The sequence below is a fragment of the Salmo salar genome, chromosome 18 (genome assembly GCF_965601325.2).
Source record: "Salmo salar chromosome 18, fSalSal1, whole genome shotgun sequence".
Classification (NCBI taxonomy): domain Eukaryota; kingdom Metazoa; phylum Chordata; class Actinopteri; order Salmoniformes; family Salmonidae; genus Salmo; species Salmo salar.
In genome coordinates, this window is record NC_138308.1 from 44,732,636 (window position 1) to 44,750,578 (window position 17,943).

Consider the following 17,943-nt stretch of genomic DNA (forward strand, 5'->3'; position numbering starts at 1 on the left):
GCATGTCAAACGCTGTTTAAAATCAATTTTTATGCGATTTTTCACCGTAAAAAATCGATAATATTCCAACCGGGAAACCCTGTTTTCGTTCAAAGACTCAAAATCTAAAATGGACTCTTCACGTGCACGCGCGCCCAGTCTCATTGTTCTCAGATCGACCACTTACCAAGTGCGCTACTGTTTTTCAGCCATGGGCTGCAAAGTCATCATTCAACGTTCTGCCGCCTTCTGAGAGCCTATGGGAGCCGTAGGAAGTGTCACGTTACAGCAAAGATCCTCAGTTTTCAATAAAGAGAAATGGTCAGAGAGGGCACTTCCTGTACAGAATCTTCTCAGGTTTTTGCCTGCCATATGAGTTCTGTTATACTCACAGACACCATTCAAACAGTTTTAGAAACTTTAGGGTGTTTTCTATTCAAATCAAACAATTAAATGCATATTCTAGTTTCTGGGCAGTAGTAATAACCAGATTAAATCGGGTACGTTTTTTTATCCGGCCGTGCAAATACTGCCCCCTACCCTAGAGAGGTTAAATTTTACTGAACTAGAAGCACAAGCATTTCGCTACACTCCCATTAACATCTGCTAACTATGTGTATGTGACCAATAAAATTGGATTTGATTACATTACATTCTACAGTATCTTCTACAATATCTACACAATTTACTACAGTATCTACTACAGTATCTATAACAGTATCTACATTATCTACTGCAGTATCTACCACAATATATTCTACAGAATCTACTACATTATCTACTGCAGTTTATTCTACATTATATTCTACAGTACTTACAACACTTTCTTCTACAGTATATACTACATTCTATTACAGTATCTTCTACAGTATATTATACAGTATATACAACAGTATCTAGAGTATCTATTGAAGTATCTACTACAGTATCTACTGTATCAACTACAGTGTTTTCGCCATTATATTCCTTTGTATTTAATACAGTATCCACAAAAATATAGTACAGTGGATAGCGTAGTAGATATTGCAGATACTTTAGATACTGTAGTAGATTCTGTAGATACTGTATTAGATAATGTACATATTGTAGTAGATACTGTAGACGATACTATTGTAGATACTATTGTAGATACTGTAGTAGATACTATGGATGATACTATTGTAGATACTGTATCAGATACTCTAGATAGTATTCTCTAAGACATTATCTACTACAGTATCTTTTACAGTATCTGCTACAGTATCTACAGTATCTGCTACAGTATCTACAGTATCTACTATATTATATTATACAGTATCTATTACATGATCTACAGTATCTGCTGCAGTATCTACTACAGTATGTCCTAAAGTATCTAATACAGTATATTCTAAAGTAACTACTACAGTAGCTACAGTACCTTCTACAGTATTTACTATAGTATCTGCATTATTTTCTACAGTATATTCTACAGTATCTACTAAAGTATCTAAATAATCTACTACAGTATGTACAGATTCTGCTACATTATCTATGATATTATATACTACAGTATCTACAGTATCTGCTACGGTATCTAGTATATTATATTATACAGTATCTATTACATGATCTACCATATCTACTGCAGTATCTACCACAGTATATTCTACAGTATCTACTACAGTAGTTACAGTACCTTCTACAGTATTCTCTACGGTATTTACTACAGTTTCTGCATTATTTTCTACAGTATATTCTACGGTATCTACTAAAGTATCTAAATAATCTACTACAGTATCTACTACATTATCTATGATATTATATACTACAGTATCTACTATGTTATATACAGGGTCTACTACTTTATATACTACATTAGCTACATTATCTACAACAGTATCAACATTATCTTCTACACTATCTACTACAGTATCTACAATATCTACTGCAGTATATTCTAAGGAAATCTACTAAAGTATCTTTTACAGTATATTATATGCATGGACGATCTCACTCTCAAATCATTGCCAAAAATATTCCTTAAACAATATTTCTTAATCGGTTCATTAAGCCAACCTCCATCATCACCATACGCTACAGTATCTTCAACAGTATCTATAGTATCTACTACAGTATGTACGACAGTATCTATAGTATCTACTACAGTATGTACAACAGTATTTATAGTATGTACTACAGTATCTTCGACAGTATCTATAGTATGTACTACAGTATGTACAACAGTATCTATAGTATCTACTACAGTATGTATGACAGTATCTATAGTATCTACTACAGTATGTACGACAGTATCTATAGTATCTACAGTATCTATTGTATCTATAGTATCTATAGTATCTACTACAGTATGTACGACAGTATCTACAGTATCTACAGTATCTATCAACAATAAATACACATTTAACGCTGTATTACCTTCCAGAAGTTGCTTGGCTTTATTGTAAGTTATTTTTGGTCAATAACAATGGTATATTATTTAGTAGCTATAGAAAATAAGAAAAGTGTAGTGAGCTATGATCCATGTTTTTGAGAGAGGGGGAGAGAGAGAGAGAGATGTGAGAGATGTGAGAGAGAGATGTGAGAGAGAGACAGAGAGATGTGAGAGAGAGAGAAAGAGAGAGAGATGTGAGAGAGAGATGTGAGAGAGAGATGAAAGAGAGAGAGATGTGAGAGAGAGATGTGAGAGAGAGATGTGAGAGAGAGAGAGAGAGAGCGAGAGAGAGAGATGTGAGAGAGAGATGTGTGTGTGTGAGAGAGAGAGATGTGAGAGAGGGAGAGAGAGAGAGATGTGAGAGAGAGATGTGAGAGAGAGAGAGAGAGAGATGAGAGAGAGGGAGAGAGAGATGTGTGAGAGAGATGTGTGAGAGAGAGAGAGAGAGATGTGAGAGAGAGATGTGTGTGAGAGAGAGAGAGAGAGAGAGAGAGAGAGAGCTAGAGAGAGAGCGAGAGAGAGAGATGTGAGAGAGGGAGAGAGAGATGTGAGAGAGAGAGAGATGTGAGAGAGAGAGAGAGATGTGAGAGAGAGAGAGAGAGAGAGAGAGAGAGAGAGAGAGAGAGAATGTGAGAGAGAGGGAGAGAGAGAGCGAGAGAGAGAAGGGGAGAGATGTGAGAGAAGGGGAGAGATGTGAGAGAAGGGGAGAGATGTGAGACAGAGAGAGAGCGAGAGAGAGAGAGAGAAAGAGAGAGAGAGAGAGAGAGAAGGGGAGAGAGACAAAGAGGTAGAAAAAAGAGAGAGACGGATTGAGAAATAGAGTCCAGTCTGTGTTGAGGGGAGGAACACCATACTGATGCTGATATTGAGGCTGTTTCTTTAGATTTAAAGAGAGGTAGTCCCCCGTCATCCTGAGGCCGACAAAAGTAAAAATATTTAGCAAAAACCTAAACTCCACACATTAATTTAGCCATATTTATGGGGGGTGACCAACTTTTTATTGCGTTTTGTTATCTGTCTTTTTCAATAGGGGTGTCATGACGTTGGCCTGTGGGTAATGTTTATGACCCCCCCCCCATAAATAGCTTTCTCCCTTCCCCTCTCTTTCTGACCCTACTGAAGGACTGCTGTCCTGAAGGACTGCTGTCCTGTTAAATATAGAGAGTCTGGGAACATCAAAAAAATGGGGAAAGAAACCATATTTTGTTAATAAAACCAGTTGGAAATATGCTTTGGAACGTAATGAGTATGGATGTCAGTTCGGTTGTCATCTGAGACATTATGACTGATGACAGGACGACATAAACTGTACCTGGGAAAGTATACACCCTCTAGTTATCAGAGTCACATGGAATTGTTATGCAATTGAAATGTTTGATATTGAAATTGTTTGTTAGGAGATTAAATGTAATTTTAGCTTCCAAATGAGAGAATTGGGTTTTCATATGGAAAGTGCCCTGCTTGATCAGTGGCCCACCCCTGTGAAGAGACAGGGGTTATAAACGATGAAACACATCCTTCCCCCTCTCCACTATATAAGCCTTTGACGAAAAGATAACCACATGTTCCAGTACGTGAGGTCTGCAGCCTCTACGTTAGAAGGACACACGTCAAGTACAGAACTAAGCCAACCACGGCGTGAGCTTTGGTGGCGAATGGTATGAACTTTGAGCTTATTCACTACAGAAGTGATACTTCCTAGCCGTTGAGTTAGCAGCGGGCTAGGAAAGGACGGACGACGGATCCAGTCTAACAAACAGACGAAGATACCACCACGTATCCAATTTACCACCAGAGACATTCTTCCGAGGACAGGAAGATCTGTTGGCCAACCCGGCCAGCATCTACGACCAATCTACCGAAGCGCAGCTCAGAGTAAATATTTATTGCATTTTCCTTTTCCAAATGGGCAGTAATTTAGTAATGCATAAGATAATGTATTTACGATAGCATAGCTGCTGTTTCTTTGTTCCTCAGTCTTCCCGCTCTTTCATTCAAGCCCAACCCTCTTTCCTTTGTGTTACCAGCTTTCATACAGGTTCCGTCCACCAGGGATGTTTTCTGTATGACATCATTTGTATTCTGTGTATTTGTAATTCTGTGTGATTGGTTTAGGTATTTAGTAAATAAATAGTTAAACCCAATTTTGTATTGCTGATTCAACTTGTTAGCCAGGGTTCGTGAAGATAACCAAGAATTTACAACTTTCATTGAGACTGAAAATAAGATGATTAAGATGACGGCTATCGATGTAAAAGATTACTAAGTATTTTAAGAGTTTATTCGGAAGATAACGGCTCTATAAACGTTCTTCCGTGGTGCCCCGACTTTCTAGTTAATTATATTTACATGATTAGCTTAATCAGGTAATATTAATTACAGAGAAAGGATTTTATAGAATAGCATGAAATATCACTTAATCTGGCATAGCCAAAGACACGACAGGGGGTACAAAAAAGCAGGTACAAAAAATATGAATAAATGCATATAAAGACAAACCCTACCCATTCACCCCCTCCAGTACCCATCCACCTCCTTACCCATTCTCCCCTCAGTCCCCATCCCCCCTACCCATCCCCCCCCTCAGTCCCCATCCCCCCTACCCATTCCCCCCTCAGTCCCCATCCCCCCTACCCATTCCCCCCTCAGTCCCCATCCCCCCTACCCATTCTCCCCTCAGTCCCCATCCCCCCTACCCATTCCCCCCTACCCATTCCCCCCTCAGTCCCCATCCCCCTACCCATTCTCCCCTCAGTCCCCGTCCCCTCCACCCATTCTCCCATCAGTCCCCATCCCCCCCTACCCATTCTCCCCCCAGTCCCCACCCCCCCTACTCATTCTCCCCTCAGTCCCCACCCCCCTACCCATTCTCCCATCAGTCCCCGTCCCCCTCTACCCATTCTCCCATCAGTCCCCATCCCCCTACCCATTCTCCCCTCAGTCCCCGTCCCCTCCACCCATTCTCCCATCAGTCCCCGTCCCCCCTACCCATTCTCCCATCAGTCCCCATCCCACCTACCCATTCTCCCCTCAGTCCCCGTCCCCTCCACCCATTCTCCCCTCAGTCCCCACCCCCCCTACCCATTCTCCCATCAGTCCCCATCCCCATCCACCCCTACCCATTCCCCCCTCAGTCCCCATCTCCCCCTACCCCCCCCCCCACCTCAGTCCCCATCCACCCCCCACCCATGTGAAAAATCGAACCAGAAGTCATGTGTAAAACTTTGAAAAAAACCTCTGTTCATGTCAAAAGTTTAAAACGTGTTGTTCCACTTTGCAAATACGCTGTAATGAACGAGGAAAAATGGGTTAATGTCAACGTATAGTGACCCGTGAACAGGAAGAACGGTGTTGAGCTGGAAAAGGGTCTTACTGTATATATATAGACCTGTCAGATCTGGTTCAACCTCACTGGCCTGATCACGTCATGATGTGTGGAAAAACACACTGACCTTCTTCACTGCCACCCACAGCCACGCGGACCAGCCTGGAACGAATTATAGACATTTTCCTCCAGAAAGAAGTAAGTGGCCATGTAACAAGAACAAGGTGTCTATCCATGCCTAAACCAGCCTCAAATGAGGTTTGATATTAGAAAATTGCAGCAGAGAGGGAGCCCTGGGCATATGGGTAAAGTGTGCTCTTCTCAAGTTAAAGGGCAAATCCAGGAGGCAGTTGTTTTACTTGTTTCACTCACAATCAGAGAAGAGGATTTATTAAAAGCAGACGTTGATCCCTGGAAGGAATCCCACCCAGGCCAACATGTTTACAATACTTATTATAATCCACTTGTTTCTAGAACAGTCTGACATGGATCACAAATCGCGCCCTATTCCCTACATAGTGCACTATTTCTGACCAGAGCCCCATAGGCCCTATGGACCCCGGTCTAAAGTAGTGCACTATACAGTGAATAGGGTTTCATTTGTGACATAGCCTCAAAACAGGGCTAGCTGCTGAAGGGGAATGTCAGGATAACTTCATCAATAAGCAGCCAAGTGTGTTCAACTCTGGAGATGACTCCACAGTAGCCTGTACTTCAGGTGAGACTATGTTGGTTTTTGGTTCCGGACGAGCCTCCAATTACTGCTCTTTTATCTTTCTATTTCTACCGTGAGGGACGGATGACTTTAGCATGCAGCAGTTTGTCTGTGAGGGACGGATGACTTTAGCATGCAGCAGTTTGTCTGTCAGGGACGGATGACTTTAGCATGCAGCAGTTTGTCTGTCAGGGACGGATGACTTTAGCATGCAGCAGTTTGTCTGTGAGGGACGGATGACTTTAACATGCAGCAGTTTGTTTGTGAGGGACGGATGACTTTAACATCCAGCAGTTTGTCTGTGAGGGACGGATTACTTTAGCATGCAGCAATTTGTCTGTGAGGGACGGATTACTTTAACATGCAGCAGTTTGTCTGTGCGGGACAGATTACTTTAGCATGCAGCAATTTGTCTGTGAGGGACGAATGACTTTAACATGCAGAAATTTGTCTGTGAGGGACGGATGACTTTAACATGCAGCAGTTTGTCTGTGAGGGACAGATGACTTTAACATGCAGCAGTTTGTCTGTGAGAGACGGATGACTTTAGCATACAGCAGTTTGTCTGTGAGGGACGGATGACTTTAGCATGCAGCAGTTTGTCTGTGAGGGACGGATGACTTTAGCATGCAGCAATTTGTCTGCGAGGGACGGATGACTTTAGCATGCAGCAGTTTGTCTGTGAGAGACGGATGACTTTAGCATGCAGCAGTTTGTTTGTGAGGGACGGATGACTTTAGCATACAGCAGTTTGTCTGTGAGGGACGGATGACTTTAGCATGCAGCAATTTGTCTGTGAAGGACGGATGACTTTAACATGCAGCAGTTTGTCTGTGAGGGACGGATGACTTTAGCATGCAGCAGTTTGTCTGTGAGGGACGGATGACTTTAGCATGCAGCAGTTTGTCTGTGCGTAGGTGGTGTCTGTTGACAGACCAGGGGTTGAAGATCATCAGCCTAACAGCATCGCTCCCTCTTGAGGTAGCCGCTGTCTAACTCTGCCTTGATGACAGGAGACACTAAGCTTCCAGCTCTTTCTCTGCTGCTGCGGTAGTTGTATTTCGCCGTCCAGAATCAGCCTGGACATCAGAGAAAGCTCTTGAATGTGGTTCCAAGGCCTTGTTATCCTGGGGGTGGGGTTTGGATCTGGTGGTGCTAAGGAGACCCCAACGTCTTCTCCCTGCACATTACACAACAAGTTATGTACTGCGTCCCAAATGACACCCTGTGGGCCCTGGTCAAAAGTAGTACACTATAAAGGGAATAGGGAGCACTTTGGGACACAGCCTTAGAGGCCCTAGCTCTGTTCAAGGTCTCATATCAGAGGCAATCATAAAGTGGAGACGGTTCCTCTGTTCTGTGTCCGTAGCTGGCTAAGAGGCTAACAGCAGAGGCCCTGTGGTGTGTGTGCGTGTGTGTGTGTGCGTGTGGGGTGATGTGAGAAACCGGGAAACCCCAGGCTACCTCCTTAATGTTGGACTGAAGGGGGACTGACTGACTAACTGAGTCACCGTGGCCCCGACACACACAGAGGACAGACAGAGAGAGGGGATGTGAAGCAGTGGCCTGCAACACACTGCAATCAGTGACTGATGGATGAGACTCCGGCTCAGCGAGTCACTGGCTCAGCGAGTCACTGTTTGACAGCCCCAGATACACTCTCTATGAGAGGCTTGCACAGCGAGGCACATAGTGAATGTTCTTAGGAAATAACTACATATTGTAATGCAATCACTACGGAGTGCTACGGTACTGAGCTAATGAAGGCTGATGAAATATGTCTTATTTCACGTCCTGGGGAAGAAATGGCACAGCAGCCATTTTGGAAGGGGATGTGGATGACCACACACCATAGCAGTCATCTTTATTTTCATGAAGGCTGTTATGATATGGCACTATGTTAGAGTGTCTCCTGGACCACTAGTTAGTTATCGTCCGTGTCTGTTAGTTTACATTGGTGTAGTTATCCATGCAATTCAATTCAACGGCCTTTATTGGCATGGGAAACATATGTTAACATTGCCAAAGCAAGTGAGGTAGATAATATACAAAAGTGAAATAAACAATACAAAATGAACAGTTAACATTACACTCACAGAAGTTCCAAAAGAATAAAAACATTACAAATGTGTCTGTTAGCTCTCATGCCATACATGTAAACTCAATGATAAACCAGATTATAGGTTAGACTGTGTTTTAAATCTTAACATCATTTTAACCAGACTATTATTATAATTATTGTATTGATGCGTTTTAAAGCGACAACATCGAGGATTGGCCAGGACCATAACAAATCAAAGGAAAGACCTGGCCCTTAAATAGTACTGAACCACAAAACAGACAGACATGGTGTTAAGGAAACGATAAGGAAATGGGGCCAGAGCTTTCTGTTTCAAAGAACTCTACCATAACACATTGTTGGCAGGCAGGAAGATTTGGCTGTGCAACACCACCAGCCGGTGAACATGCCAAATACTGTTAGCACCAAAAGAATATAAAACACAACCATCAGTGAGTAATCCTCACAATTCCAGATTATTCATGTTCAATCTCTAACAGCACAATACACAATGTGTGTCAAAGCAGAAAGGCTCAACTAATCTCCAACATCCCCCTCTTCACATCCAATCTCACGCCTCTCGACAGGACATCTTATTGTAAACTCTGATGTTCTAGATGGACAGCTTGTTGTAAACAGATTTTCTAGATTTTCAGATTTTCTAGCAGATAATCTAGATGGACAGCTTGTTGTAAACAGATGTTCTAGATGGACAGCTTGTTGTAAACAGATATTCTAGATGGACAGCTTGCTGTAAACAGATATTCTAGATGGACAGCTTGTTGTAAACAGATATTCTAGATGGACAGCTTGTTGTAAACAGATATTCTAGATGGACAGCTTGCTGTAAACAGATATTCTAGATGGACAGCTTGTTGTAAACAGATATTCTAGATGGACAGCTTGCTGTAAACAGATGTTTTAGATGGACAGCCTGTTGTAAACAGATATTCTAGATGGACAGCCTGTTGTAAACAGATATTCTAGATGGACAGCCTGTTGTAAACAGATATTCTAGATGGACAGCTTGTTGTAAACAGATATTCTAGATGGACAGCTTGCTGTAAACAGATGTTCTAGATGGACAGCTTGCTGTAAACAGATATTCTAGATGGACAGCTTGCTGTAAACAGATATTCTAGATGGACAGCTTGTTGTTAACAGATTTTCTAGATGGACAGCTTGCTGTAAACAGATATTCTAGATGGACAGCTTGTTGTAAACAGATATTCTAGATAGACAGCTTGCTGTAAACAGATATTCTAGATGGACAGCTTGTTGTAAACAGATTTTCTAGATGGACAGCTTGCTGTAAACAGATATTCTAGATGGACAACTTGTTGTTAACAGATATTCTAGATGGACAGCTTGTTGTAAACAGATATTCTAGATGGACAGCTTGCTGTAAACAGATATTCTAGATGGACAGCTTGCTGTAAACAGATATTCTAGATGGACAGCTTGCTGTAAACAGATATTCTAGATGGACAGCTTGTCTTTCTTTTATAAAGACTATGCTTTGCTTCTTTGTTTTTCCTTAATTATTTTTGTTTTTATGATATTTCCCAGCCAGCTGGCTGCGGCAGACAGAAGAGGGGAAATAAGCTCCTTGTGTGTGTGTGTGTGTGTGTGTGTGTGTGTGTGTGTGTGTGTGTGTGTGTGTGTGTGTGTGTGTGTGTGTGTGTGTGTGTGTGTGTGTGTGTGTGTGTGTGTGTGTGTGTGTGTGTGTGTGTTGTGTTGTCGTGGCATTTTGCTTTCCACCAGGGCTGAGTGGGATCATTATGGGATGTTCATGAGGCTTCCACCGCTAATTGGTCTTCCAGTGAACACAGAAAGACTCTTGAAAAATATGACTGCAGGCGATAGAAACCTAATTAGGAAGTTTGCCACTAAAGAGGAGCTCAGATCTGGAGATGAAGCTGGCTGGTTGTTCTATAGGCGAGCCAAACTAAACAGGGAAACCCTCACAATGATGTTACTGCCGTGAGAAAAGGATTGTGGAAATCCATTAAAAAAAGAAAAAAGCAGAGAGAGAAACACATATAATTAAACAGACGTTATCTTTTTTTTTTTTTTTTAAACACTTCAATGGTATTTGTTAACAGTATTGGATTATAGGGATTTAGTCTGAGCTGCTGTAAGTTGGTTTTCTGTTGGTGATATTGAGCCATTACATTCTATAAATGTCATGCAGAAAATCCTTTAATGCCTTTTATTCCATTTGATATAATTGGTTCATTTCATTTGAAATTCCCAAAGTCTTCTCCTATCCTGCAGCAGTGATTTATACTAATATTGGATTTATTACTGTGTATTCATGCAATCCCAACAAAGAATGAGGTACTACTTGAATTGTTTTGTATAAATAGACAGTCAATGATATTTGCTCAGTAATGGAAATGTAACATAATTCAAATAAAAGATTTCAACATGTGACCAGGATCCCTTTTCCCTATCAGTATGTATGGTACAAAAGCATCTCTGTATGCCACGACTTTACCATCTTTAATGTCAAACTGACCTTTGCAAGAAAGGTTTATTTTTGATTCGGAATTATCGTCTGCCACCAACATACGTTTTCTTATGTTCACTGTTTCTTTTAGTTTTATGTTTGAACTTCAGAATATGAAGATGTGTTCAGGGAGAAGAAGAGCATAAAAGGTGAACCTTTGTCCTCTTCCTGGTCGCTACCTTAATAAACCATTACTGATTTCCACTGTGGGGAATGAAGTTTGAATTTTTTTTCAATACAATTATGTCAAAAATGTATTTAATGAGCTATCTCTCCGTGCTCAGAACTGTCTAATTCTGTTCTTGACTGAGAGACAGAGTTAAAACCAGACCGAAATATAAAGTTAAAATTCACATTACTAGTCATGGTATGTGACTAGTTCATTTCCTATGTTCAGTTTGGGTGGCGACCTATGTCTAGTTTTGGTATCCAGGCCTGTCACAACGTTTTATTAGCTAAATCTTAGTGCCTGTCACAATAGGGGCTCAGTAGTGTAAATCAAATACATCTCATTAATAATGTAAGGTGACACTAGCAGAGGGTAGCATGGCCCTGGGAGCACTGAAGGATACCATAGTGAGAGTGACAGTGGACAGGAGAGGCCCTCTGAGGGGTCCTGGCGTGGCCCTCCCTGCTACGCTCAACTGGAGCCTTTGTTGGTCCCCCTTCACTGTGGGCCATACATGGGGGAGTGGGGAGGGCTGGGTGGGCTTGGGATGGAATGACTGGGGGGGGGGGGGGGGGGGGGAAGGGGGTGGAGGGGTCGGAGGTGATGTGAGATAAGATGGTTTGGGGGGGCGGGGTAAAAAGGGGAGGGAGGGGAGATGGGGTGGAGGGGAGTAACAGGGGGATGGAGAGATGGGGTAAAAGGGGGATGGGGAGATGGGGGTAAAAGGGGGATGGGGAGATGGGGTAAAAGGGGGATGGGGAGATGGGGGTAAAAGGGGGATTGGGAGATGGGGAGATGGGGAAGGAAGGGGAAGGGGGGGTTGATCCCAAGTCAGGAGGTGTCTAGCTGGCTGGGACCTGCTGAGACGGTGGACCTCAGCATCCAGCCTCCTTCATTCTGACAGAACAAGTGTTACATGAGATGTGAAGGATGGTGCTAGTCCGTCTCAAGACCCCTGGATCAGGTGTTCCTCTTCAACCTGGCCCCCGGCTGCAGTGGAGCGTGTGTGTGTGTGAGTGTGTGAGTGTGTGTGTGTGTGTGTGTGTGTGTGTGTGTGTGTGTGTGTGTGTGTGTGTGTGTGTGTGTGTGTGTGTGTGTGTGTGTGTGTGTGTGTGGCCCTCTCCCATCCCCTCGGCCCTGTGAGCAGTGGAGGCTCCTCAGAGGCGGAAGGGGAGGACCATCCTACTCAGTGAATTTCATGAAAAATAAAAATAGTATAACATTGAAAAAGTTCTCCTTTTTAGATAAAACTTAACTAAATATAATCACGTTACCAAATACCTGATTAAAACACGTTGTTTTGCGATGAAAGTCTACAGTAGCCTCAACAGCACTCTGTAGGGTAGTACCATGGTGTAGCAGGAGGACAGCTAGCTTCCGTCCTCCTCTGGGTATGTTGACTTCAATAGGAGGAGGACGTCCTCCAACCTATCAGAGCTCTGGCAGTATGAACGAACATCTTGTCCATCCAATCAAAGGATCAGAGAAATAATTTAGTACTGAAAGCATAAGCTACAGCTAGCTATCACTGCAGGGTATAAAATTACATACTTTTTTTTACATTTTAGTCATTTAGCAGACGCTCTTATCCAGAGCGACGTACAGTAGGGAATGCATACATTTCTTTCCATACTGGTCCCCCGTGGGAATCGAACCCACAACGCTGGCGTTGCAAACACCATGCTCTACCAACTGACTCACAGAGAAAGACAATTCATTTATTAAAAAAGACTGAACTAATTGCAGCTAATTTATCGTACTTAATAACCTGACTCAAACGAGAGATGCTATTTATGTTAGCTAGCTGGATAAGGCTATCCAACACTGTCAAAGTAAGCTTTCGGTTTTATGAATTTATTGACACCGGGTCCCGCCGGTGTAACTACTAAACTGCTAGCCGTACGCTGTACGCTGCGTGATTGTACACATGGATCGGATTGTAGCTACACTAACACGTTATTTCTAATTTGTTTGACTGTAACGTTAATATGGTGACGATGATGTCTGCCAGTTAGCAGTTAAGGTATGAAGGTTTGGCTTGGAAAGTAGTTGTTTTTTTTGCGCCTGGTTACAGACAACTGATGTGTTGTGCACTGAAGTCCACAAGGGAAGAGAAAAGGTGAGAAGAGGAGAGCGTGTAGATGTGAGAAGGAATTATACAACGAGCAAAGTGATGATGCTGTTTGTACGTGGCTGCTATGAAAGTGAACTGTATGTGCAGGTGATCAAGGGGCGGCAGGGTAGCCTAGTGGTTAGAGTGTTGGACTAGTAACTGAACGGTTGCAAGTTCAAGTCCCCGAGCTGACAAGGTACAAATCTGTCGTTCTGCCCCTGAACAAGGCAGTTAACCCACTGTTCCTAGGCTGTCATTGAAAATAAGAATTTGTTCTTAACTGACTTGCCTAGTTAAATAAAAGGTGTATTCATTTCACTGATTCTGTTGCAAAATAATTCTTAAACAGAAGCTAATAAAATAAAGGGTGTATTCATTCCACTGATTCTGTTTCAAAATAGTTCTTAAACAGAAGCTACCTGAATGTGTTCAATAGAAACTCTTATTTTGTTTTGCAACTGTTTGGAATTATGATTACACCGTAGATCAGCGAGATGCAGGTAAGAGTCTGCAAGGTGGTACTGAATGTGTCACCTTGATTACTCAAATGTGTCTTTCAACCTGTAAACTGTCATTCATAGGCTAGGTTGTAGCAACCTCATGATGTGTACAGGGAAAACATGAGTATCATGTAATAGCCTAAACCTATCAATGTTACATTGAGCTGGGTGAATGGAATATGAATGACAGTCATCCAATATGCTGTAATAGAAATAAGGCCATGCTCATAAAACATCAAATCTATCCTCCCTAATAATGAATGGCACCGACCGCCACTCCCTGTGAGATGCAGCCAGCAGTGTGTGTGTGTGTGTGTGTGTGTGTGTGTGTGTGTGTGTGTGTGTGTGTGTGTGTGTGTGTGTGTGTGTGTGTGTGTGTGGCTGCAGCCCAGCCCTGAATCAGGCCATAACGTGTACCTGCGAGGCTGAGGAGGTGTTGTTAACGATAATGGATGCAGGTCTATTAACCATCAAACTGCTAATGGAACAGAACACGTCATGACTGTTTGGGGAATGGGGAGAATCAGCAGCCTTTCCTACTGTGGTAAAAAAAAAAACAGGACAATACTAAATACCTTAGTGGCCAAAAATATCTCCCAGTTCTCCCATTTTAACAAGTGATGCAATTCTGTTTCGCAGCCATTTTGTTTGATTGGACTTGGACAAGTGGGTTATCCATTGTGAATAACCTTATTCATTAGGACGGTATGACACTGAATCCATCCCACCTTGGATTCTTCCATTACAATACCTCAACAAAAATTATTACAATTATTCTCTAGGACAGAACAAAGACAGAAACTGTTTAAAAGCAGAACAAACATAAAATAAATGAATGTCATGGGAGACCCTCTGCCATAACCCCTGAATGACTCAAAGTTCAAATGGCAAAGACTCACTATTTCACTCTTCCATTTTGCACCTTATTCACTACATAGTGCACTACTTTTGACCAGAGACCTATGGACTATAGTGACAATATGGGGAATAGGGTGCCATTTGGGACTCCGCCTCCTCCCTGAATACTCTCTGAATTCTCAGGCTGACCTTTCAGTCCATCACGGCTCATTGTGAGAAGACCGGAGAGGAGAATAATTGTACGTGCTGATGACAGGTCATATATCGACCTCGGAACTCTTCCTACCTGAGAGCGGCGGCAGCGAGGAGCGGCAGAGGTAAAAATAACATGCCCTGGAACACGATGTGGAAAAGCTGTCTCAGGATCAGGCTGTCAGAAATGGCCCCGCTCCAGGCCTCTGCCTGGGACATCTGAATGTTGTAAGGGAGGATAGAGGATTTGAGGTAAAGAGCACTGGGGTCTTGACTGGCCCAGCTTCTCTGATGGTGCCTGCCTTCCTGTAAAGAGCAGTGGGGTCTTGACTGGCCCAGCTTCTCTGATGGTGCCTGCCTTCCTGTAAAGAGCAGTGAGGTCTTGACTGGCACAGCTTCTCTGATGGTGCCTGCCTTCCTGTAAAGAGCAGTAGGGTCTTGACTGGCACAGCTTCTCTGATGGTGCCTGCCTTCCTGTAAAGAGCAGTGGGGTCTTGACTGGCCCAGCTTCTCTGATGGTGCCTGCCTTCCTGTAAAGAGCAGTGGGGTCTTGACTGGCACAGCTTCTCTGATGGTGCCTGCCTTCCTGTAAAGAGCACTGGGGTCTTGACTGGCACAGCTTCTCTGATGGTGCCTGCCTTCCTGTAAAGAGCAGTGGGGTCTTGACTGGCCCAGCTTCTCTGATGGTGCCTGCCTTCCTGTAAAGAGCAGTGGGGTCTTGACTGGCCCAGCTTCTCTGATGGTGCCTGCCTTCCTGTAAAGAGCAGTGGGGTCTTGACTGGCCCAGCTTCTCTGATGGTGCCTGCCTTCCTGTAAAGAGCAGTGGGGTCTTGACTGGCCCAGCTTCTCTGATGGTGCCTGCCTTCCTGTAAAGAGCAGTGGGGTCTTGACTGGCACAGCTTCGCTGATGGTGCCTGCCTTCCTGTAAATAGCAATGGGGTGTACACTGGCACAGCTTCTCTGATGGTGCCTGCCTTCCTGTAAAGAGCAGTGGGGTCTTGACCTGCACAGCTTCTCTGATGGAACCTGCCTTCCTGTTTCTGATTGTTGTTTGATGTTCATTCTCATGGCCATAGCTCCATTACTGAATTTGTTCCTATATGCTGTTACCTGGAGCAAAGGAAGAACTCTGTGAAATTGGTCATGAACATGTTGAGAGGGTAAGGTACAAACAGGGTAAGGTACAAACAGGGTAAGGTACAAACAGGGTAAGGTACAAACAGGGTAAGGTACAAACAGGGTAAGGTACAAAAAGGGTAAGGTACAAACAGGTTAAGGTACAAACAGGGTAAGGTACAAAGAGGGTAAGGTACAAACAGGGTAAGGTACAAACAGGATAAGGTACAAAGAGGGTAAGGTACAAACAGGGTAAGGTACAAACAGGGTAAGGTACAAAGAGGGTAAGGTACAAACAGGGTAAGGTAAAAAGAGGGTAAGGTACAAAGAGGGTAAGGTTCAAAGAGGGTAAAGTAATCCCAACAAAACTTCAGAGCAGCAGTGTTGACAGATTATATGTATGGGCCTCTTTGACATCATGGGAGAGCATTCTACTGAGCATGATGAGCTTGTTGAAGCAGTCAGATATGTCCATCTCATGACACCGCAGGACTATCATCCAGACACCACATCTATCATCCAGACACCACAGGACTATCATCCAGACACCACATCTATCATCCAGACACCACAGGACTATCATCCAGACACCACAGAACCATCATCCAGACACCACATCTATCATCCAGACACCACAGGACTATCATCCAGACACCACATCTATCATCCAGACACCACAGGACTATCATCCAGACACCACAGGACTATCATCCAGACACCACATCTATCATCCAGACACCACATGACTATCATCCAGACACCACATCTATCATCCAGACACCACATGACTATCATCCAGACACCACAGGACTATCATCCAGACACCACAGGACTATCATCCAGACACCACAGGACTATCATCCAGACACCACAGGACTATCATCCAGACACCACATCTATCATCCAGACACCACAGGACTATCATCCAGACACCACATCTATCATCCAGACACCACATGACTATCATCCAGACACCACATCTATCATCCAGACACCACATGACTATCATCCAGACACCACATGACTATCATCCAGACACCACATGACTATCATCCAGACACCACATGACTATCATCCAGACACCACATGACTATCATCCAGACACCACATCTATCATCCAGACACCACATCTATCATCCAGACACCACATGACTATCATCCAGACACCACAGGACTATCATCCAGACACCACATGACTATCATCCAGACACCACATCTATCATCCAGACACCACATCTATCATCCAGACACCACATCTATCATCCAGACACCACATCTATCATCCAGACACCACAGGACTATCATCCAGACACCACAGGACTATCATCCAGACACCACATGACTATCATCCAGACACCACAGGACTATCATCCAGACACCACATGACTATCATCCAGACACCACATCTATCATCCAGACACCACATCTATCATCCAGACACCACATGCCTATCATCCAGACACCACAGGACTATCATCCAGACACCACAGGACTATCATCCAGACACCACATCTATCATCCAGACACCACATCTATCATCCAGACACCACATCTATCATCCAGACACCACAGGACTATCATCCAGACACCACAGGACTATCATCCAGACACCACATCTATCATCCAGACACCACATCTATCATTTACATTTACATTTTAGTAATTTAGCAGACGCTCTTATCCAGAGCGACTTACAGTAGAGTGCATACATTTTATTACATTTTTAAATACTGAGAGACAGACAGACCTCTATCATCCAGACACCACAGGTCTATCATCCAGACACCACATCTATCATCCAGACACCACATCTATCATCCAGACACCACAGGACTATCATCCAGACACCACATCTATCATCCAGACACCACATCTATCATCCAGACACCACATCTATCATCTCATGACACCATAAATAGGACTATCACATTGTCACATCCAGATATAACAGGGATGACTTCCTGTTCACATGAGTTATTTTGATAAATGTTG